Source organism: Chiloscyllium plagiosum, unplaced genomic scaffold, assembly GCF_037043375.1.
Source record: "Chiloscyllium plagiosum isolate Xiang-an unplaced genomic scaffold, Cpla_swu_hap1 HiC_scaffold_8, whole genome shotgun sequence".
Taxonomy (NCBI): Eukaryota; Metazoa; Chordata; class Chondrichthyes; order Orectolobiformes; family Hemiscylliidae; genus Chiloscyllium; species Chiloscyllium plagiosum.
Genome location: NW_028270146.1, coordinates 53,321,439 through 53,345,729, shown reverse-complemented (window position 1 = coordinate 53,345,729; position 24,291 = coordinate 53,321,439). Strand labels below are relative to the sequence as shown.

General features: G+C 41.0%; 1 protein-coding gene across 3 annotated transcripts in view; it reads left to right on the top strand.

Annotated features, from left to right (window-relative positions):
* Positions 1-1,333: 1,333 nt before the first annotated feature.
* Positions 1,334-24,291, top strand: part of nin (ninein (GSK3B interacting protein)) — a 190,257-nt gene continuing 167,299 nt past the window's right edge. For all 3 annotated transcript variants that reach the window (XR_015757905.1, XM_087989848.1, XM_087989847.1), the window contains exon 1: positions 1,334-1,572. The gene's annotated coding sequence lies outside the window, so the exon portion shown is untranslated. The remainder of the gene's footprint in view (positions 1,573-24,291) is intronic.

Here is a 24,291-nt window from a genome sequence, read left to right as displayed (position 1 = left end):
GGAAGAAAACAGAGTTAACAGTTTGGGTCTAGTGGCTCATTATCAGAACTGTTACTAGGTGGAAAAGCTGGGTATTTATGCCGAAGCCAAAGTTGGGGTCGGGTGGAAGGGAAGGTGAGCAGATGTGTGGAGACAGATCCCAGCTAGAGAAATGGTTAGGTAAACAAGGAGATAATGGATAGCAGACAGGACAGAAGCTGAATAAGAGATAAGAGCTAAGAGTGAGAAAATGCGTTAGCTGTGCTAAATGGAGCCCATATTATTTGATAATGGGCCGAAACGTCGATTTTACTGCTCCTCGGATGCTGCCTAAACTGCTGTGCTCCTCCCGTACCACTAATCCAGAATCTGGTTTCCAGCATCTGCAGTCATTGTATTTACCTGTGGGAATAAGTGACTGTGCTAAAGCAACCCATGTCATAACAGGGCCAGATATGAGGTGGATATAAAAGGTGGAAGTATTTAATTCGATGTTAAGTCCTATAGGCTTCAGGGTCCCAAGCAGTTGTTCTTCGACAATGCACCAGGACTCCGATAGTGTCGGACAGGGAACAGTGGTGCGTTGAAGTGGCAGTGCACTGGAAACTCGGTCATTTTTGCGGACAGAGTGTAGGTGGTCTGCAACTAACCCTTGAAAATTTTGATTTTCTGAGTGTTGTTAAGTTGGCATTCATAGCAAGTGAAACTATTCCATCACAGATTACCTTGTAGAAAGTGAGGGAAAAAAAACCTTGAGAAGTCAGGAATTGTTACTTGTCTAGAATTCCTAGTCACGATAATATGTTGTGTTGGTCCAGTACTATCAATTATGACCCGCAGCATATTTTTTTTGAAAGTGGAGAATGGCGTTGTTGATGAATTTGAATGTCAACGAAGAATGACTGGATTTTTTTTTGTTGGAGATGGTCATAGTCTGGCGTGAATGAGTCACAGCGGACTGGAAACGTTAACCCTGCTTCTCTCTCCACAGATTCTGCCAGACGTGCTGAGTTTCTTCAGAATTTTCTGTTTCAGATTTCCAGCATCCGCAGTATTTTTCCAAAAATGATCGTTAACTGCTCGATTACAATTGATTTTATTTGTCTTTACAACGTGGAAAATAGAGACATGAACAAAAGGAGGCTAAACAGTCTAACTATAGTTATTCCCTTTGAGTCAGAGCCCTGATTTTGCGTCTGTGGTAAAGGCTGGAGAGATTGTGAGATGTTTTATAAAGCAAACCGTTCGCTTGGACGAGCCCATCTGGGAGAGTGTCACATGGCTCAGTGCTCAGTCCTGACCTCTTACGTTTTAATGCGCAGAGGATGCAGCATGAGGCGCCTCCTCTGACAGAAGCTGTTGAAAAAGCCGCACTTGAGCAATGCAAGTGGCAGATCGCGGAAGGGAACGCGGGCAGAAGTAGGGAGAGCAGTTCCTTTCCCCCTTTTCTCTCCTCTCTCCTGACCTGCCTGAGCTTTTACCGATGTTCGGGGGGATGTGTGGCGTCAGGATCGACTCTCTGTGAGCTGCAAGCGGGATCTCTGGCCAAACCGAGCGGAGGCCGGGAAGCGGCGAGAAACCCAGCCGCAGTTGGTAAGCTCTATTTCAGCTGTTCAATGAGATTGAAAGTGCACAGACTCCGATTGTACCTTGTCACCAACGGCCAACAGTTGCAGGAAGCACTCGTTTGAAGTTACTGTTCGGTAGGGGTGATCCTCAAGGGCAAGGCAGACGTTTCTCTCCAATCACCTCCAAAAAACATGTTCAGCCTTAAAGTTGCTGACATTTTATTGGATATGATGTTTACATTGATTTTATAATGAGCATTTATTTTTGATTTCCTAGTTGAGATTCCAATTTACTGGGTGTGTGCCTGAAGGATGGGTTTTGGTGATTTTCTTGTTTGAGTAGGAAGATGGCAGATTTGGAGGCTGAGTTTTAGAATGAGCCAGTTTCCTTGGCTGCCCTTGCACTGAGCTCCGGAGCCGCTGAGATTCCCCATTCCCGGTGTGTGTGGTTGTTGCCGGGCTTGGTGTTTGCCAGTGTCTTTGTGTGGCAAGCGTCAACTTCTAGAAGCGGAATCCTGTTCATACTGTCTGATAACATTCATTCAGATTAAAAACAGTTGCGTTCTGTTTTGTTCTGTGACCAAGTTCAAATTCCACATTGTATACAATAACGGCCAAGAGATTTGATCAAGTTCCTAATTTGTAATAGTTTATCACTTCGTCCTTGTGGACTATGACTGATGCGATATGCAAGTATTTGCTTATCTCAATGTTGCTTCCATCCTGATGGATGTAATATATTATGAATACAATATGTGTAAGTTATGCAAATAACAATGTCCAGGCATATCAGCATTAATTTAATCTTGTGTATCTGTTTTGCAAAGGCAATTACTTTCTGTATTCTCATGGTAATAAACAATATTAGACTTGAATATAAGAGGGTCGATCAGTAGATTGATAGGAAAATTGGAGGAGTGGTAAATAATGAGGCCATACATTACAGTACAATACAGATGAGCTGATCAGTGACAAATAGAAATCAGTCTGCGGTGATGCACTTAGCAGGATAAACAAAGAAAGGGATATTTGATGAAAGTTAGGAAGACAAATGCAATATTAGCATTCATTTTGTGAAGACGCAAACACAAGAGCAGAGAGATATTGCTGAGGCTGTATAAATTGGAATTTTGCAAGTAGTTTTGGGTCCCATATCTAAGGAAGATGTGCAGGTGTTGGAGGGGTCCAGAAGAGGTTTACAAGAATGATTCTGGGGTGAAAGGCTTGTCATATATGTTCCAGGATGTGCCTGGACTGGAAAGGTTTAGTTGTGAAGAGAGACCAATCAAGCTTTTGGTCAGCTCTCCTAAAAATGCTTTATGTGGCTTAGTGTTATGTTTTAATAAGTTTCTGGCAAAATGTCATGGGATGATTCACTGTAACTGGAGTACTATATAAATGTAGATAGTTGTTATAGAATGTTATGGTATTAATGAAATGAATCATGTTAAATATGTTACACTTAAACTACTTTCAGTTATTAGATAAGTTTCATTTATCTCCGCCATGCTGAGCTTTACCAAGAATGGAAGTTTTTCTGGGCACCTCATAAGAGTTCAAAAGCCTGTAGGTTAATCTGCCTCTTCTTAGAACATGCCAAATAATGCTATTAAAATTATAATCTTAAATGATGTAATATTAAAAAACATCATGTTTCTTCACCAGTGATGGGAAACATTTTGATCGATACAGTGCTTCAAGCTTTTAATTGACCTGTTCAAGATCAAAACTGGGAAAAAAAGTATTACTGATTTAATTATTAAAAATCACACTAAAGAGAGATTACAAAAGCATATCCCTCCTCTCACTGTGTCAGTGTTTTGTTTATAATTGCTAAATAAATGTAAATTGTATAGATGTGATCTCTTATGATAATCCCTCTGTCAGATTGTGGACAGGAAGAAAGATTACTGTGCACTTTCTAGTCTTTAATCAATCCCAGATTCCTCAGCGACAAAGTGGTAACATCAGTAGACCTGAAATCCAGAGACCCAGGCTAATGCTACAGGATGCAGATGCAAATTGTACTACAGCAGATGAGTGACAGTAATAGGGTGGTTGTTATGGGGGACTTTAACTTTCCTGATATTGATTGGGAAAGCTATAGCTCAAGTTCGTTAGATGGGTCAGTGTTTGTTCAATGTGTGCAGGAGAGTTTCCTGACACAATATGTAGACAGGCCAACAAGAGGTGAGGCCATACTGGATTTGGTTCTGGGTAACGAACCAGGCCAGGTGTTAGAATTAGAGGTAGGTGAGCACTTTGGGGATAGTGACCATAATTCGGTGATTTTTACACTCGTGATGGAGAGGGATAAGTGTGTACTACAGGGCAAGAATTATAGCTGGGGTAAGGGAAATTATGATGCGGTGAGGCATGACTTAGGATGTGTGGCTTGGAAAAGTAGACTCCAAGGCAAGAGTGTAAATGATATGTGGAACTTGTTCAAGGGGCAACTATTGAGTGTCCTTGATAATTATGTACCTGTCAGGCAGGAAGGAAAGGGTCGTGAGAGGGAGCCGTGGTTTAATAAGGAATTGGAATCCCTTGTTAAATGGAAGAGGGCGGCCTATCTCAAGATGAGACGTGAAGGTTCAATTGGGGCGATTGAGAGTTATAGGGTAGCCAGGAAGGACCTGAAGAGAGAGCTAAAAGCAGCAAGGAGGGGACATGAAAGGTCCTTAGTCGATAGGATTAGGGAAAACCCTAAGGCTTTCTATAGGTATGTTAGGAATAAAAGAATGACTAGGGTAGGAATAGGTCCAGTCAAGGATAGTAGGGGGAAGTTGTGTGTGGAGGCGGAAGAGATTGGGGAGACACTGAATGAATACTTTTCTTCGGTATTTACTCAGGAACAGGGCATTGTTGTCGATGAGAATACTGAGTCACAAATAAGTAGAATGGATGGCTTTGAGGTATGTAGAGAAGAGGTGTTGGAAATCCTGGAAAAGGTGAAAATAGATAAGTCCCCTGGGCCTGATGGCATTTATCCTAGGATTCTCTGGGAAGCAAGGGAGGAGATTGCAGAGCCATTGGCCTTGATTTTTATGTCCTCTTTGTCTACAGGAGTAGTCCCAGAAGACTGGAGGATAGCAAATGTGGTTCCCTTGTTCAAAAAGGGGAGTAGGGATAGCCCTAGTAACTATAGGCCGGTGAGTCTCACTTCTGTTGTGGGCAAAGTCTTAGAGAGAATTGTAAGGGATAGGATTTATGCACATCTGGATAGGAATAATGTGATCAAGGATAGTCAGCATGGTTTTGTGAAGGGCAAGTCGTGCCTCACAAACCTTATTGAATTCTTTGAAAAGGTGACGAAGGAGGTTGATGAGGGGAAAGCGGTAGATGTGGTATATATGGATTTTAGTAAGGCGTTTGATAAGGTTCCCCATGGTAGGCTACTGCAGAAAATACGGAGATATGGCATTGAGGGTGAGTTGGAGGTTTGGATTAGGAATTGGCTGGATGGAAGAAGACAGAGGGTAGTAGTTGATGGCAAAGTTTCTTCATGGAGTGCCGTCACTAGCGGTGTTCCGCAAGGATCTGTTTTGGGACCATTGCTGTTTGTCATTTTTATAAATGACCTGGAAGAGGGGTTAGAAGGTTGGGTGAGCAAGTTTGCGGATGATACGAAAGTCGGAGGAGTTGTTGACAGTGAGGAAGCATGTGGCAGGTTACAGCAGGATATAGAGAAGCTGCAGAGCTGGGCAGAAAGGTGGCAGATGGAATTCAATGTAGCTAAGTGCGAGGTGATTCACTTTGGGAAGAATAACAAAAAGATGGGGTACTGGGCTAATGGTCGGATACTTGGTAGTGTGGATGAGCAGAGGGATCTTGGTGTCCATGTACACAGATCTCTGAAAGTTGCCACCCAGGTAAATAGTGCGGTGAGGAAGGCATATGGCGTACTGGCTTTTATTGGTAGAGGAATTGAGTTCCGGAGTCCTGAGGTCATGATGCAGTTGTATAAGACTCTGGTACGGCCGCATCTGGAATATTGTGTGCAGTTTTGGTCGCCATACTATAGGAAGGATGTGGAGGCATTGGAACGGGTGCAGAGGAGGTTTACCAGGATGTTGCCTGGTATGGAAGGAAAATCGTATGAGGAAAGACTGAGGCACTTGGGGCTGTTTTCACTAGAGAAAAGAAGGTTTAGGGGTGACTTGATTGAGGTGTACAAGATGATTAGGGGGTTAGATAGGGTCGACAGTATGAACCTTTTCCCGCGTATTGAGTCGGGTATTACAAGGGGGCATAGCTTTAAATTAAGGGGGGGTAGATATAGGACTGATGTTAGGGGTAGGTTCTTCACTCAGCGAGTCGTTAGTTCATGGAATGCCCTGCCAGTAACAGTGGTGGACTCTCCCTCTTTATGGGCATTTAAGAGGGCATTGGATAGGTATATGGAGGATAGTGGGTGAGTGTAGTTTAGGTGGGCTTGGATCGGCGCAACATCGAGGGCCCAAGGGCCTGTACTGCGCTGTATTCTTCTATGTTCTATGTTCTAGCAGCTCCTAGAATATAAAATCTTAAAATGAATACACCTGAAATTACTGAAAAATCTGATTGTTGCAAAACCCTCTGATTCACTAATTTCATCTAGGGGTGGAAATCTGCAGTCCTTAATTGGTCTCGATGTGACTCCAGATGCACTGCAATGTGATTGACTCCTAACTGCCATAGCAAATCAACCAGTTCAAGGGTAATTAAAACTGATCAAGAAATGCTGTCTTGGTGGTGATGTCCACATCCATGGGAGAATAAAGACAAACAAACTGCAAACTAATGAAAATAATCTTTCTCTTCTAGTCTCCTCAGAATTTTGAAAATTCCAATAGGTCCACTCTTTTGCTTCAATGCAGAAGTTCCATTGTCTGAGTCAAAATTTATCCCTTAGTCAATATAATGAAAATAAACCAAGCACATTTATTTCAGTTTTCTTTGTGAGACCTTATTGTTTATAAATGGGGTACCACATCACCCTTCATTACAAAAATGATTATCTTTTAAAAGTACTTTATTGTCTGTGAAGTGCTTTAAAGCCTTTGATGTCATGAGATGTGAAGCAAATGGATGTGTACACAAATTCTAACTTGTTGTTTCAAGCCCTATGTTGAATAAAAATGGATCTGCAAATTTGCCATTTGCTTCCTTCACTTTCCATGTAAACTTTATGCCTGGTAACACTTAGTTTCCATTCTTGCTGTAGACAAAATCTGATTAATGTTCATGCTGTAACATAGTTATGTGTGAATGTAAATTTGCTCACTGAGTTGGAAAGTTTGTTTTCAGATGTTTCATCACCATGCTAGGTAACATCATCAGTGAGCCTCCAGTGAAGTGCTGGCGTTATGTCCTGCTTGTTATTTATGTGTTTAGATCACCTTTTGACATCATGGTCGCCCACAAATCCACCAACATACTGAAACAGCAGCTAACAAGCTTAAAAGACCCATACAGACAACAAGCAAAACAAACGTCATTTACATACTTTGCAAAAACTGTAACAAACACTACATTGGACAAACAGACAGAAAACTAGCTAGCAGGATACACGAGCATCAGCCAGCCACAAAAAGACATGACCAACTCTCACTAGTATCCTTACATACAGATGTGGAAGGACACCACTTTCACTGGGACAACACATCCATCCTAGGACAAGCCAAACAGAGACACACTGAGAATTTCTAGAAGAGTGGCATTCCAACCAAACTCTGTCAACAAACATATTGATTTAGATCCCATTTACCTCCTTCTGAGAAAAAGAACAGGAAATGACATCACTAACCCAAGGAAATCGAAACACACAAATTGCAAGCAGGACATAACACCAGTGTTTCACCGGAGGCTCACTGGTGATGTTACCTAGCATGGTGATGAAATGTCTAAAAATGAACCTTCCAGCTTTGCAAGCAAACTTACATCCAGAACCCCAGCATGAGCTACAAATTTTCTCAAAACTTGCTAATAGTTATGTGTCCATTAAAATCATCTAGTTTATTTACTTTTTGTACTTTATGTTCATGTTTGCATATCAACAAGTAATTCTGGCTCAACCATTCTTCTCAGTCCTATTTCCCTTCTATTCCTTTGTTCAAAAATTCCCTTCTTGGTCCACACCCTTCCCCAGAGTTAATATTTTGACCTGCGGACATTTTGCTGTCTGAGTACATTTATTCACAACCCTCTTGCACATTCTCTAAGGTTAGTTTGTTGTTGTCTTAATAAATAAAATCTATGCCCTCATAGCTCTGTTTAGTGTGTCTGTGAGGACATTGTTACTGGTTTGCTACTTCCAAATGAATTTTTTTACGTAATGAGAATGATCTGAACTTTTGCACATTGTACATATTGCATCTGAATCCATAGTGTATCATTTATGATTCATTTTTTCAAATGAAGAAAAATAAAATTGAGCATAAAAGTGGAAGTCATTAGCTATTTACAAATTAACCAGTGTTCCTCCCATGTTTCGTCACTTTCCTCTCAGGCAAGGTAAGACACAACCGAGTCATGGCTTTCCTCATGTCTGCCTTCAATGTTGCATCATATTAACCATAAAGAACTGCCTTTTTATTGGACAAAATGTTACTTACAAGATATTTCTTTCCCTGAGATCTGCTTCTCCATTTAACACATAATACTGTATCTGATGATTTTGTGTCAAACCTAGAAAGTTGTAAAAGGGGAACACTTTCAGATGATGGTGGGGTCTGATACTGGGACTTGCACAATGTGAGCATGAGCTGTAATCTGTCACTGCGAGGCTGCTTTTTATTTAGATTATATTGATTCAATTGCTCATGCTTAGAGTCATGGAGGTACAGAGCACAGAAACAGCCCCTTCGTCCCAACTCATCAATGCTAACAAAGTTTCTTAAACTGAACTGAATTGAAATTGCCTGCATTTGGCCCATAGCCCTCTAAACCTTTCTTATCCATGTACCGGACCAAATGTCTTTTCGATGTTGTAATTGTACTCATCTCTACCACTTCCTCTGCCAACTCAGTCCATTATACACAACACTGAAAAAGTTGCCCGAAAGGCCAGCTATTGAAAAGCTGGATTCATTGCTGCACAGATTTACTTGCTGATATTTATATTTTATTTTCACATGCTATTCCGGCGGTTCACTAGGTCGATGCAGTGGTGGTGCATGGAGGGAATGGGAGGAGAAGAAAGTTATGGAGTCAGCGGGAACGTGTATGCTCTCCTTGGATCCACATAAATTTATGTTTTAAAATTATTCTTTTGATGGAAATGCCAGAATTATGTGATATTATAATCCTAGTTTTAAGTTTCATCCAAGGAATCTTTGGATAGCTAAATTACATGTTGTAGTACATGGCCATACTGATCAAGAAGGTCCAGTCCCTAAATCTGTATTATTAGTAAAGAACAAAAAAACAGTACAACACAGGAACAGGCCCTTTGGCCCTCCAAGCTTGCACCGCCACATTTTGCCCATCCATACTAAAGCTGTCTTCACTTACAGGGTCTGTATCCTATAATTCCCTTCCTGTTCATACATTCATCCAGGTGTTTCTTGAATGCTGCTGTTGTGTCTGCTTCCACCATCTCCTCTGTTCCAGGTACTCACCACCCTTTGTATGAAAACATGCCTTGCCCATCTCTTTTAAACTTGCCCCCTCACACCTTTAACAGGATCCCCCCAGTAATTAACCCCTCCACCCCGTGAAAAAGTCTCACGCATTCCACTCTATCCATGGCATTCACAAACTTTTAAATGTCTATCAGATCACCCCTCAACCTAGTGCGTTCCAGTGAAAATAAATCCAGTCTAGCCAACCTTCCTTCACAACGAAAATCCCCCTTACCAAGTAAACCTTTCCCGGTACCTCGCCAAAGCATTCACATCTTTCTGGTAGAGTCATAGAGCATGGAAACAAACCCTTCGGTCCAACTCATCCATGCCGACCAGATATCCCAACCCAATCTAGTCCCACCTGCCAGCATCAGGCCCATATCCCTCCAAACCCTTCCTATTCATATACCCATCCAAATGCCTCTTAAATATTACAATTGTACCAGCCTCCACCACTTCCTCTGGCAGCTCATTCCATACACGTACCATCCTCTGTGTGAAAAAGTTGCCCCTCAGGTCCCTTTTATATTTTTCCCCTCTCACCCTAAATCTATGCCCTCTAGTTGTGGAGAGGCAAGAGACTCTGCCTATTTATCCTATCCATGCCCCTCATGACTTTATAAACATTTATAAAGTCATCCCTTAGCCTCCGATGCTCCAGGGAAACAGGCCCAGTCTATTCAACCTCTCCCTATAGCTCAAATACTCCAACCCTGGCAACATCCTTGTAAATCTTTTCTGAACCCTTTCAAGTTTCACAACATCCTTCCAATAGGGAGGAAACCAGAATTACACGCAATTTTCCAAAAGTGGCCTAACCAATGTCCTGTACAGCCACAACATGACCTCCCAACTCCTGTACTCAATACTCTAACCAATAAAGGAAAGCATACCAAACGCTGCCTTCACTATCCTATCTACCTGCGACTCCACTTTCAAGGAACTATGAACCTGCACTCCAAGGTTTCTTTGTTCAGCAACATTCCCTCGGACCTTACCATTAAAGTGTATAAGTCCTGCCAAGATTTGCTTTCCCAACATGCAGCACCTCGCATTAATCTAAGTTAAACTCCATTTGTCACTTCTCAGCTCATTGACCCATCTGATCAAGATCCCGTTGTATTCTGAAGTAACCTTCTTTGCTGTCCACTACACCTCCAATTTTAGTGTCATTAGATTAGATTAGATTACATTACATTACATTACATTACAGTGTGGAAACAGGCCCTTTGGCCCAACATGTCCACACCGACCCGCCGAAGCGCAACCCACCCATACCCCTACATTTACCACTTACCTAACACTACGTGCAATTTAGCATGGCCAATTCACCTGACCTGCACATCTTTGGACTGTGGGAGGAAACCGGAGCACCCGGAGGAAACCCACGCAGACACAGAGAGAACGTGCAAACTCCACACAGTCAATCGCCTGAGGCGGGAATTGAACCCGAGTCTCCGGGGCAGTGAGGCAGCAGTGCTAACCACTGTGCCACCCAAAACATCTGCAAACTTACTAACTATACCTCTTAAGCTCACATCAAAATCATTTGTATAAATGACGAAAAGTAATGGACCCAGCACCGAGCCTTGTGGCACTCCACTGCTCACAGGCCTCCAGTCTGAAAAACAATCCTCCACCACCAGCCTCTGTCTTCTACCTTTGAGCCAACTCTGTATCCAAATAGCTAGTTCTCCCTGTATTCCATGAGATCTAACCTTGCTAACCAGTCTCCCATGGGCAACCTTGTTGAACACCTTACTGAGGTCCAAATAGATCAAGTCCACTGCTCTGGCCTCATCAATTCTCTTTGTTACTTCTTCAAAAATCTCAATCAAGTTTGTGAGACATGATTTCCCACGCACATTGCCATGTTGACTATCCCTAATCAGTCCTTGCCTTTCCAAATACATGTACATCCTGTTCCTCAGGATTTCCTCCAACAACTTGGCTACCACCAATGTCAGGCCCACCAGTCTATAGTTCCCTGGCTTGTCCTTACACCCTTTTTAAACAGTAGCACCACATTAGCCAACTTCTAGTCTTCTAGCACTTCACCTATGACTCCCGATGATACAAATATCTCAGCAAGAGACCCAGCAATCACTTCCTTAGCTTCCCACAGAGCTCTAGGATACACCTGATCAGGTCCTGGGGATTTATCCACTTTTAATCATTTCAAGACATCCAGCACTTCCTCCTCTATAACATGGACATTTTTCAAGATGTCATCATCTATTTCCCTTCATTCTATGTCTTCCATGTCCTTTTCCACAGTAAACACTGATGCAAAATACAGAGGAACCTCAATTATCTGAACAAGCTAGGCGGGCAATATTTTGTTCGGATAATTGATTATTTGGTTAATCGATTCAACACCTCCTCTGGGGAGTTTTCTGAAGTTTCCTTTTTCCTCACTCTGCCTGCCTTGCTCCCTCTCTTTGTCTCAGGGTTTGTTTCTGAGCACACACATACTCATGTGTAAGGGACCTGCAGCATTGCTGAAGCCTCCCACCACCAACCCCGCCCCTCCCCACTCCCACCTCCCCTCATCAGTTCAATGAGATTGACTCAGCGAGCACTTGCTAGGTTCAGGAGACTAGGCAGCAGCACACCGCGTGTGAGCTCCGCCCCATCCAACCCCACCCCCACCATCCACCCTTTGCTCCGTGCCCCTCCACATGAGCTCCCCGTCTGCCCCAGTGAACCCCCACCCCCCCCAGGCAGCTGGACTGGAACCAACAGCAAGACTGCTGCTGCCTTTGCAGGGTGAATCTCAAAATAGCACACACATGCAACCACACACACAAAATGTTTTACTGCAACTTTTTGATAAGTTCAACCTCTGCCCTGTACAGGACAATGTTAGAGAAATTATCTGGAGAAGGGGGATATTCAGGGTACAGCTCTGTGTAGAACTCCAGGGAAAGTGTGTGGAGAGAGAGGGTGGGAGGTCAGTCATTTGGAGACGGTAACTGGGCTCCCATCGATGTCCAGGACTGTTCTCGGCAGCATTTCAGGAAGCCGGGTTCATTTTTAAACATTGTAAACAAAAGACACAATCAGTGTTGAAACATCTCTTTGATGTAATGTTTCTATCGGGACCTTGAGATCTTCTTCGGATAATCCGAAATTCAGATAATTGATATTTGGATAATTGATGTTCATTTGTACTCGTTTAGTATCTTCCCTACCTCGTGCGGCTCCACACAAAGGCCGCCTTGCTGATCTTTGAGAGGCCCTATTCTCTTCCTAGTTACCGTTTTGTCCTTAATGTATTTGTAAAAATCCTTTGAGTTCTCCTTAACTCTATTTGCCAAAGCCATCTCATGTTCCCTTTTTGCCCTCTTAAGTATACTCCTACTGCATTTTTACTCTTCGAAGGATTCACTTGATCTATCCTGTCGATACCTGACATATGCTTCCTTCTTTTTCTTAACCAAACTCTCAATTTCTGTAGTCATCCAGCATTCCCTATACCTACCAGCCTTTCCTTTCACCCCAACAGGAATAAACTTTCTCTGGACTCTCGTTATCTCATTTCTGAAGGCTTCCCATTTTCCAGCCATCCCTTTACGTGCAAACATCTGTCCTCAATCAGCTTTTGAAAGTTTTTGCCTAATACCATCAAAATTGGCCTTTCCCCAATTTAATTTTTCGATTTGGTCTATCTTTTTCCATCATATTTTAAATCTAATAGAATTATGGTCGCTGGCCCCAAAGTGCTCCCCCACTGACACCTCAGTCACCTGCCTTGCCTTATTTCCCAAGAGTAGGTCAAGTTTTGCACCTTCTCTAGTAGGTACATCCACATACTGAATCAGAAAATTTTCTTGTACACACTTAACAAATTCCCCTTCATCTAAACCCTTAACACTATGGCAGTCCCAGTCTATGTTTGGAAAGTTAAAATCCCCTACCATAACCACCCTATTATTATTTGGGATAACTGAGATCTCCTAACAAATTTGTTTCTCAATTTCCCACTGACTATTAGGGGGTCTATAATACAATCCCAATAAGGTGATCATGCCTTTCTTATTTCTCAGTTCCACCCAACTAGCTTCCCTGTATTATTTCCAGGAATATCCTCCCTCAGTACAGCTGTAATGCTATCCTTTATCAAATACACCATTCCCCCTCCTCTCTTGCCTCCCTTTCTGTCCTTATTCTGTCCTGGAACATGAAGCTGCCAGTCCTGTCCATCCCTGAGCCATGTTTCTGTAATTGCTATGATATCCCAGTCTCATGTTCCTAACCATGCCCTGAGTTCATCTGCCTTCCCTGTTAGGCCTCTTGCATTGAAATAAATGCAGTTTAATTTATCAGTCCTACTTTGTACTGTGCTTTGTTCCTGCCTGTCCTGACTGTTTGACTCGCTTCTTTTCTCAACTATACCAGTATTAGATTTATCTCTTTCTTCACAATCTCCCTGGATTCCTGACCCCTCCCCATCACCTTCATAGTTTAAATCCTCCAAAGCAGAGATGTACAGCATGGAAACAGACCCTTCAGTCCAGCCCGTCCATGCTGACCAGATATCCCAACCCAATCTAGTTCCATCTGCCAGCACCCGGCCCATATCCCTCCAAGCCCTTCCTATTCATATACCCATCAAGATGCCTTTTAAACGTTGTAATTGTACCCACCTCCACCACTTCCCCTGGCAGCTTGGTTTCATACACACATCACTCCCTGTGTGAAAATGTTGCCCCTCTCACCTGAAATCATGCCCTTTAGTTTTGGATTGCCCTACGCTGGGAAAAAAACCTTGACTATTCACCCTGTCTAAACCTTTATAAAATCACCCCTCAGCCTCTGATGCTGTAGGGGAAAAAGCCCCAGCCTCTTCAGCATTTCCCTATAACTCATACCCTCCAGTCCCAGCAACTTCTTTGTAAATGTTTTCTGCATCCACTCAAGTTTAACAACATATTTCCTATAGAAGGGCAACCGGAATTGAATGCAGTATTATAAAAATGGCCTGACCAATGAAAGAAATTAAGTGAAACAAGTAAGGAAGCCTGTAGAATACATGGATTTTAGAGCAGGCTTGCTGAATTGAAGATGGGGAACATGAATAACTGGCAAAGTGGGAATAGACTGCACCCAGTGGAACCGTGAGTGCACAATAACAATGGGGTGGCACGGTGGCTCAGTGGTTAGCAGCGCTGCCTCACAGCAGCAGGGACCCAGGTTCAATTCCCGCCATGATGACTGGCTGTGTGGGTTTCCTCCGGGTGCTCTGGTTTCCTCCCACAATCCAAAGATGTGTAAGCCAGGTGAATTGGCCATGCTAAATTGCCCATAGTGATCGGTGCATTAGTCAGGAATAAATACAGGGTAGGGGAATGGGTCCGGCTGGGTTACTCTTTGGAGGGTCGGTGTGAATTTGTTGGGCTGAAGCACCTGTTTCTATACTGTAGGTAATCTAATCTAAACCAGCCCACTGGCTGTACACCTAAGCATGAGCCCACTGAAACTTCAATTCTTTGTAGTTCTGGTATGTCCCGACCTCTGAATGAGAAGGTCCGTGTTGACGTCTCACCTGCTCCAAAGATGTGATGTAGCATCTCTGAGCAGTTTGGTTAAAAATATCCAAAGTATCCCATTCAGCACTTCAGACAAAAGGCCCGTGTGACTCACTTAATGAAGATCTGATTTGAACTGACTCTTAATTAATCTGATCTTACACTGCAAGATTTGTTAAAGCCCTGCTTAAAGTTGGCAACTGCAAACACAGTAAACTTCAATTTAATACTAACTACAGTCTAAATTAAATTTGTAGAAAATAAACATTTAGTCTGACACAATGATTACGCTTGCTCTGTCTGATTATATTTACAGGAAAAAGGATGAAAGACTTTTCCCCACTATGTCCAGTTAATATTTGATATAAAGATGAAAATTTGGACAGTTCGACTATTTTGAAGAAATTGTCAGTCCACTGGGAAATTTAATGGAAAACAATGACTGTCCTTGCAAAGCCAGGATTCGTAGTCCCCATCAGCTTGGCATCAGGACTGAGGCAACTGCTGAAAGCCAATCCCATTTATTTGCTGTTCACCTTCTTACTCCTTCCTGTAAACCCTATCCTACTATCACTCGATGATATCTGGATCCCTTAGGGAGCATGGACCGTGTTTGAGCATAGCATCGCACGAATAAAATAGTAACAATTGTCAATGATGCATACTAGTTCTTCTCATCTTGTGTAATTTAAAATGGTGCTCTACTTTGTTCATTGTCAAGTGTTACCCACCCCCCCTGCCCTGCCGCCACCATTACTACTGCTCAGTGATGAACTGCCAGCCTTTGATTAGTCTTTGCTTTTAGTTGGTTGCACCCACTCCTGGAATGCTTGATGTTGAGAGAGACCAATAGCTGCCCAGTTAAGTGCCTGATTAACCCAATTCAGCAGACATTTCTGAAAGGAAGTGATATGGACTTTTGTTGACTCACCAGTGACAGACAAGACCGCCATTAAATATCACCCTCAGAGTGTTGGCTTGCAGAAAAAGATAGGCGAAAGTGGAACTGCTGGAGATCAGAGTCGAGAGTGTGGCACTGGAAAGCACAGCAGGTCAGGCAGCATTTGAGGAGCAGGAAAATCGACATTTTGAGCATAAGCTCTTCATCAGGAATGAGGTCTTCCTTTTGAAGGGCTAATGCTTGAAACCTCGACTCTCCTGCTCCTTGAATGCTGACTGACCGGCTGTGCTTTTCCAGTCCCACACTCTTGCAGAAGAAGGTGCTTGATAGCTACTGGCATTCAACAAATCATACCTCAGCATGCTGTCATGTTCAGGGAAGGAGGGCTAGAAAAAAAATGAATCTAGCTTTTATGTTTAGATGTTTAGGCCAGGTTCTGTGTATAGTAGTTGACCCATTTAAGAGAAGATCTTTGAGGGAGGAATCATATGCTCTACTAATCCAAACAGGGACAGAGAGCAGGGAACCTCCACATGTGGACGTGTGCAGCAGTTAAATCAGGGCACAACGCACATAAAGATTATATAATGTACTCAGTTGACAAGTGCTATTATCGGTATTAAGTCATTGTTAACCAGAGAGCCTAGCTTTGATGTTATTATATTGGCAGAATGGCTTCATAAAATATTTCCCAGTGATTGTCAATTCAGTTTGCTTATGTTGGTGAATAATAGACCTGTGGAAACTGGAGCTGGCTCAATTGCTTTAATCTGATCCACACAGATAGCATGTACTGTACCCTGGTGGAGACCCAACTAAAGCTGAACTAAGATGGACTTAAATTTCATTTTAATAACTTAGATGAGCTACTGAGGCCTGGTAACTCTCCCAATTAAAATAATAAACTTTGGGCTGCTTGCCTTGCTAGTAGTGGCTCTAACATAATGGAAGGGGAGGAGAAGGTCTGCAGTCAGAATAGCCCAGTTTCTCAGGAGTGCAAGAGACATTCATTTGGTATACCTTTAGCATTTGCAAGTGCCAGACATCAGCAAGTTGTCCAAGGCCATTCATATATTAAACCTTTTTCAGCTCCCTTTGGGTACAGGGCCTAGTCTTACAACATTGATCACTTTTGCCTCTGTTGTGAAAATATTGCCAATTGGTCAATTTACCCTGCAGTCTTTTGTCATCAAATCATGTATGGTAGCCTGCTGTTTGAAATATCCAGCAGCATAACAGCTTTGAATTGTTGCCCCATGAAGTTACAATTCGAGAGAGTTGTTAGACATTCCAAACTGTTCTAAACAAATATCTATAGGGTAGCTCTTCCTCTTTTTTTAAAATCTAATACTGGTTCAAGGGAACTCAGGAACTAAAATAGTCTGACCTGAAAGACAAAATGCCTCTTTTAATTAATTGCAAGTAAAGTGTCATTTTGTTCACAGGAAAAAAAAACCTTGAAGTAGACCTAGTTTTCTCGTCATTTTAGTCAAAAACAAAATGCCATCATCTGACAACAAAAGATTGCTGACAACCTCTCTGGTGTAGTTACTACCTGCTGTTTAGTAGGTGAAAACATCAATGACAAAATTCAACTTTCCTGCAGAGATGGAATAATAAATGTAAATTGATGCTAGATGCTAGCCTTGGATGTACATTGTATATCAAAACAAAATTATGCAGAGCCTAGAGATTTTTTTGTAACAAATTAAAGGAAGCTGCCACCCTCCCTTATTTAAACCCGTCAAATGGTAATCTTTCTGAATTGGGGGCCATATTCATTTTGGTAGCAGAATTGCGGATGGAATGAACGAGCACACTAAATCAAAGCTTCTTTGTTTGGCATCATAATGGATGTCAAGATAATCACATTTTTTAAAAACTGTGACTGCCCAAGGATAACAGACCTTTAAAATGGCCTCAGTTAGTCATTGCTTAACAGCAATGGTTTTCAAAATTGTGATTCACTAAAATTTCTTTCCAGTTTTATTATGTAGTGTTCAAAGTGGTCAAAATCCAATTTGCTTGTTCTCACTGTATATAAAATAGTTTATGCACAGTGAAAGTAAGATTTACATAAATTGATGTCATCTTTGCCACCAGATATAAACGGTTATAACTAACTATGGCTCAAAAGACTTATCACTAAGTTAACTGGGAGCACCATGACCTTCGAGTTCCCCTTCAAGCCATCACCATTTTGACTTGGAAATATACTGCTGTTCCTTCACTGTTGCTGCATCAAAATCCTGGAATTCCCTCTCTAATGGTATTGTGGGTTAACCCACAACAGGTGGATTACTGCAGTCCACAAAGGCAGCTCGCCACCACCTTCTCAAGGGCAACTAGGGACAGACTGTAAGTGCTGGCCTGTCAGCATTGCCCACATCCCACAAATGCTGGTTCAAGAACTACTCCAGTGAATTGAGCACAAAATTCTTGGCTGACACTCTAATACAGCACTAGGCATAAGCTACTGTTTCTATCTTTCATAAAAGATATTAAACCAAGACCCAATATGTTGACTAGAATCCAGATGAAAGATTTTGAAGAGTAGGGGTGCTATTCTTGATCTTCTTATCAATACTTATCACTTACAAAAGATCACAAAAACATAAAGATCGCATCACCATTTGTGGCAGTTTGTGTGCAAATTGGCTGCCACAAATTACATTGTAACAGTAACTATACTCAAAAGTACTTAGTTGGCTTTACAGTCTTTAGGATATTCCTTCTTTATTCTTTTGTGGGATGTGAATGTAATTGGCAAAGCCAGCTTTTGTTGCTCAGCCCTGATTGCCCTCAAGAAGGTGTTGGTGAACTGCCTTCTTGGCCACTGTAGTCCTGAGTTTGTGAAAAATGCAGTAGAAACACAAAACCAGAGAAACCCAGCAGGTCCAGCAACATCTGTAAAGCGAATAGCTTGAGTTAATGTTTCGAGTATAGGCCATAAAGCGCACTTTGTCATTGCAAATTTGCTATAATTGCAGAATTGACAAATTGCAGACGCTGTTTCTACGGCACAAACTTTTAAAATGTGTGTTGGCTGTAGTGTGATTAAAGTGTCTACTCTTTAAGCGCTGTTTCTAAAGTGTGATTTTCCTATAACATGGTGTTGCACAAGAAAGCAACCATCGCATTATAGACAAACTGACTGTAAAGTGATCCTTCATCAGAATTGTTCAAAACTAACTCTGTTATTTTGTCTACAGATGCTGTCAGAGTTGCTGAGCTTTTCCAGCACTTACTGTATCTGTTTCTTTCTTTAGTTATAATAGTACAAGTTTTTCTTCTTTCTAATGTGGCAGTTTTACCTTTTTCTGTAAAGGTAACCAGGGGTGTATTGTAAAGGCATCAACTCAAAGTTCACATCCATACAGTTTAGTTTTAGCAAAAAAAAAATTAATTCTCAATTTACTGACGTTTGATTAATTTTCAAAAATTACACTGTATCAATACTGATGTTAATGTTGCAACCGTTTTTGAATGTTAAAATGAGAAAGAGTTTTAAAAGTATTGCTTTATTTATGGAGTTCTCTGAATAAATTGGAACTGGTGCAAAAAAAAGCTTGATCCTGAAATTGGATGGGCCTGAAAATGCGTGTGGGTGTAATAATGAAAAACTGATGAATGCTGCTTGCTTCTGATGCAGCTAATTTGCAAAATAACTGTGCAAAGTTAAACGTGCTGCTGAGTGACTTCACCTCTCAGCCAGGGGTATAGATTTTGTATAATATCAGCACGACACTACGTTAGCTGCTATCCCCTCTTACAGGGGTGCATTCTGCTGTACTGGAGTAGGTGCTGCAACTAGTTGCAGAAATGAGTGAGTGCAAGTAGAACTTTGAGTTATGACACAGTAGAGTGAAAAGCTTGATTCAAGATTCACTGCTTCTGCTCTGGACCCCTTGGTGGAGGTGGTGGGCAGGAGAAGAGAGGTCCTTGATCCACATAACGACAGGAAGTCCTGCAGACAAACTCCATAAAGGTTGTGAGGAACAGATAACTGCAGTGATCAATGCCAAAAGTCTAGCCCCAAAGACCTGGGTGCAGTGCTACTCAAGCAATTGCATCCAAAAATAATATATCCTATCACTTGTACAATTAGCTTTGTACACTGCTCAATGTACTGATGGCAAGAAGGATCACACTGGGACGATAATGGACATTGACATTCACAATACTCTGTGTATGGTAACACATCAGTAGGATATCGAGATTGGAATCCTTTTCAATTGTGGGGACATCTCAGAGTTGGTTTGCAGCACCAGCAAAACAAAGACTCCATTGTGAGTGGTACCCTGCACTATATGGAGCCTACAACCCTCACAAAATTTCATGCTTGCTCTGCCTGTTTCTCTCTGGCAAAAGAGAATGAAACATATTCCCTTAGAATGTACAGATTCCCCACACCTCCTATCGCAAACTGGGAGATGTTGCAAGTATCACTTGGTCATGTCGGGACAGGGACCCAAATAACCATTCACAGCCAATGTCTCCTTCACATCACTGGCAGTGTCATCCTCACCCTGCTCTGAGCTGCGGTTATAGCTGCAGGAGATGGAAGATTATAGTGTGCTGACCTCATTTGAATCAGAGACACCAGACACATTTGATGCGTTGCTAAGGTTCAGGAAGGAGGACTGCTTCCTGAACACTCTAGTGGAAATATCTCTTTGCTAAAACTCATCAGCCCTTCCTCTTTCCTTTCTCACCAGCATGTCTTGATCTGCATCATGGCTGCTTATTCTCTCTTATCCAAAAGGGATACAAGCTACTGCACTCACATTAGGGAGTGAATGGTTTGCACAGCATGCTTGACATCAGGACCAAATCCCACATTATTTGCTACAGCACTCAGTGTAAACTCTGGCAATTTCAAACAACTGTGGAAATTACCAAACCTTTCCAGTCATAACAACAACCTGTAAAAAGCAACTGACATTTCATGTGTAAGTAATTGACATTCTATTAAATAGTGATAGTGAACATATTTTCAGCTGTAGATGCTGCATTTCATGGTGTTATCCTAACTTTGAAGTCTTACCTTGTCGCAACCAAATTGTAATCTGCAATAATTGCATAGTGATTAATGAAAGTATTATTAATGACTCAAGATGCAGTGAATGTTTTGAAATGGTTGTGGTTATTTAACGTAAAATTTTGTTAAACTTAATTCTCTGTGGGAATGGTATGTGACAGCTTGTTTTAATTTCTGAAGTGCAGAAGTGCCTTGTTGACTTGTGAATTAGTAATACTTATATCCATAAATAAAGTAAGACAATTATATTTGCCATGCAATTTAATATGGTACACACAAACTGTTTCTAATTGTAAATAAAATCTCTTGTGAATCATAGCAAATGAACATTTGGTCGACAAATTGCTTTTAATATGTGATCCTATTTTACTGATTTAGACCCATTTATAGATAAAGGATGATAAAATACAGAGGAAGCCATTCACTTCATTTTATCAGTACTAGTTTTTGGAAAGAGTTGCTCAATTAACAGAGTGTACTACTGGTGTCAGTGGTCAATGATAAGTTCCAACTGTGGGTCCTCACCTTGATATTTTTCAAGTTTGCACGTGGGTACTATAACAACAACTTTTTTATAAGAAGGCATTTTCCATTTTTGTGTTTGCTCGATTTTTAATATTATTTAAATTTAATAAAGTAATTTTGCAATTACTGCAAGAATAATTGAAGGAATAATTGGCAATCTAGCTGCACAAGGCTTTTTGGGGAATAGTGACCATAATATGATAGAATTCTTCGTAAAGGTGCGGAGAAATGTAGTTAATTGTAAGACTAGAGTCCTCAAGTTGTGAATTTAGTCAAAAAGAAAAAAAAATGTAACATTGGAAATCAGGAAATGAATTAGATTCAAGGAAGGGGCATACAAATTGGTCCAAAAACAGCAGACCTGAGAATTCGAGCAGTTTGAATTTCATCAGAGGAGGACAATGGCATTGATTAAAAGGGGGCAATTAAAGTATGAAAGTGTGGGAAATACACAAACTGATTGCAAAAGCTTCTATCTGTATGTGAAGAGAAAAGGGTTAGTGAAGACAAATTTGGATTCCTTACAATTAGAAGCGAGAAGTTGTATTGGGAATGAAGAGATGGCAGACCAATTAAATACATACATTGATTCTGTCTTCACAAAAGAGGACACGAATAATGTCTGAAAAATGTTGGGGAACACAGGGTACAGTGGGAGAGAGAGAAACTAAAGGAAAATGGTAGTATTAATGGGGAAATTAATGGGATTAAAGGCTGATAAACACCCAAGTTATGATAAGCTGCATCCCAGAGTTCTTAAGGAAGTGGCCCTAGAAATAGTGGTTGCTTTGGTAGTTCAAGACTGTATAGAAAATAGAATGGTTCCGATAGATTGGAGGGTTACTAATGTAACCCCACTATTTAAAAAAGGAGGTAGAGAGAAAAAAGGGACTATAGACCAGTTAGCCTGGGATTGATTAGTGACAAAATATTAGAGTCCTTTATAAAAGATTTAATAGCAGAGAACATAGGCTACAATTACAGGATCGGACAGAGTGAGCATGGATTTACTTAGGGTAAATAATGCTTGACAAAATCCACTGGAAAGCTTTCAGGATGTAACTAGTACAGTTGATAAGGAGGAGTCAGTGGATGTGGTTTACTTGGACTTTTGGAAGGCTTTTGGTAAGATTCCAATTAAGAGATTACTGTGTAAAATTAAAGTGCATAGGATTGGGGTTAGAGTAATGACATGCATTGAGTGGTAAGCCTTTGGTATTTTCTCCCATATGAAGTGGCTAAGGCAAAAATATTGAATGATTTCAAGGAAGAGTTGGATATAGTTCTGAGGACTAAAGGGATCAAATGATATGGGGAGAAAGCTGGCATTAGATACTGACTTTTCACTGGCACTGCAGCTGTTCTGCAAAGGGTATTGGCTATATGGATGATAATAGAAGTGTTTGAGAAATGATCTTACAGAAGTATATAGGATTCATGGAAAAGATACATTCAGATGGTCACCTCTGACTGAATTGTGAGTGTAGTAAATGAACTCAGGTTCATTTGTCAAAGGCAAATTTAGACCTGGTATTGGGACAATATCTTTAATACAGACTGTGACCATAACGTGAAATAGACTCCTATATAGAGCGTTGCAGCAAAAATTGTGGCATCCTTTAAGGAACCATTTGATGTACTTTGAAGGAATTTAGAATCTTCAGAGGAAGTTATTAATTGAGATGAAAGAAAATTTTACTTTTACAACTAACAGATGTTTGATAATTGGTAAAATAGCTTATAAAATAGAAATTCTGAGTAAATACACTTCAGCCTTGCATCTCATTTCCTAGTAAACTTCTTACAAGAGCTAATACCTTTATTAAAGCAACAAATAGACTCAGAAATAAAAAAATAAATATCATTGTCTGTCTGAAATATGCTGCTTCCAGAGACTTTCATGTATAATTGGTCACTGGGTTATCACATGCTACAGTCGCCTGGATTCAGCATTAGAATCATTCTCATTAGTATACTTCTCATGAAAATCTAATAGAAGGTGACATGCTCCATTTCATATTAATCTCTATGAATAATTCGTACATGCTGGGGGAGACATGCAGATTCCTAGTAGGAGGTATGTCTGCTTTGTCTGAACTTGTTATATGGTTCTAAAATTTGTTCTTTACCCAATGTAACATCATATTCAATTAAATGTCACCTTAATTGATGAAGTTCACAAAAGGAAGTCTTACACTTGGCTTTCAGCAATAAAAACTTAGCGTTATCTGTTAACTTTCAGGATAATGATGCTTAAATGCTGTGTAGCCTTTCAAACAATATGTTTTAGAACTTGTTTGGTGAGAAAGAATGATTCACAGAAAGGAAGCCATACTGATTTTTGCCCATCTTCTAGCCCATTTAAACATACCCTGTTTATGTTCAAATAGAATTGGAATGTCTCCAATTTGTCAGCAAATTATTGTCATTATCTATATGACATTTTTATTTTGTTTAATAGCCATATGACTGGACAGTTAGTTAGTTCAATTGGCTAGGGTGTGGTGCAGAATACCACCCATCATTGGTTTCAATTCTCTAACCAACTGGGGTATTTTGCCTCACCTTGCCCCGGGATAAGCCATGATTATGAACCTTTGGATAACAAGGACTCAACAATGTACAGAAAGAGAGACCCATGAACAAAGGAATGTGTTTTTCTCGATCACAGCTGATTTAAGTTGAGCTTGGATTTTGGACCCAATCCCATTAGAAAATCCTACACCCCCAACCCATCTCATTTCTCTTGGAACCTTTCAGTTTGGGATACAGTTCTGAAATGTTTGAAACCATTATTGCCCCACATTCACATTTCCAACAGGAAAGTCAGTGGAAAGAGACCAGAGCAGCAACTTCAGATAGTTATCTCCTTGTCTGAGTGTTAACCCAGTTATAGGATGTCTACTGTCTATTAGATTCTGGATTAATCTCATAACATTTTGTTTGGTTTCATGAAATCACTGAGATATTGTAGTAATTACTGGAGGAGAAGCATCACCTCTTATTGGGATTAACTCAACGCAAGTCACCACTATTCAAGCTGACTATTGAAACATCCATAAGACTGCCTAATGCAAAGTCAGAGATCTAAGACACTTGCCTAAACAGAAAGCAAATTAATTTTAATCATATGCAGCCA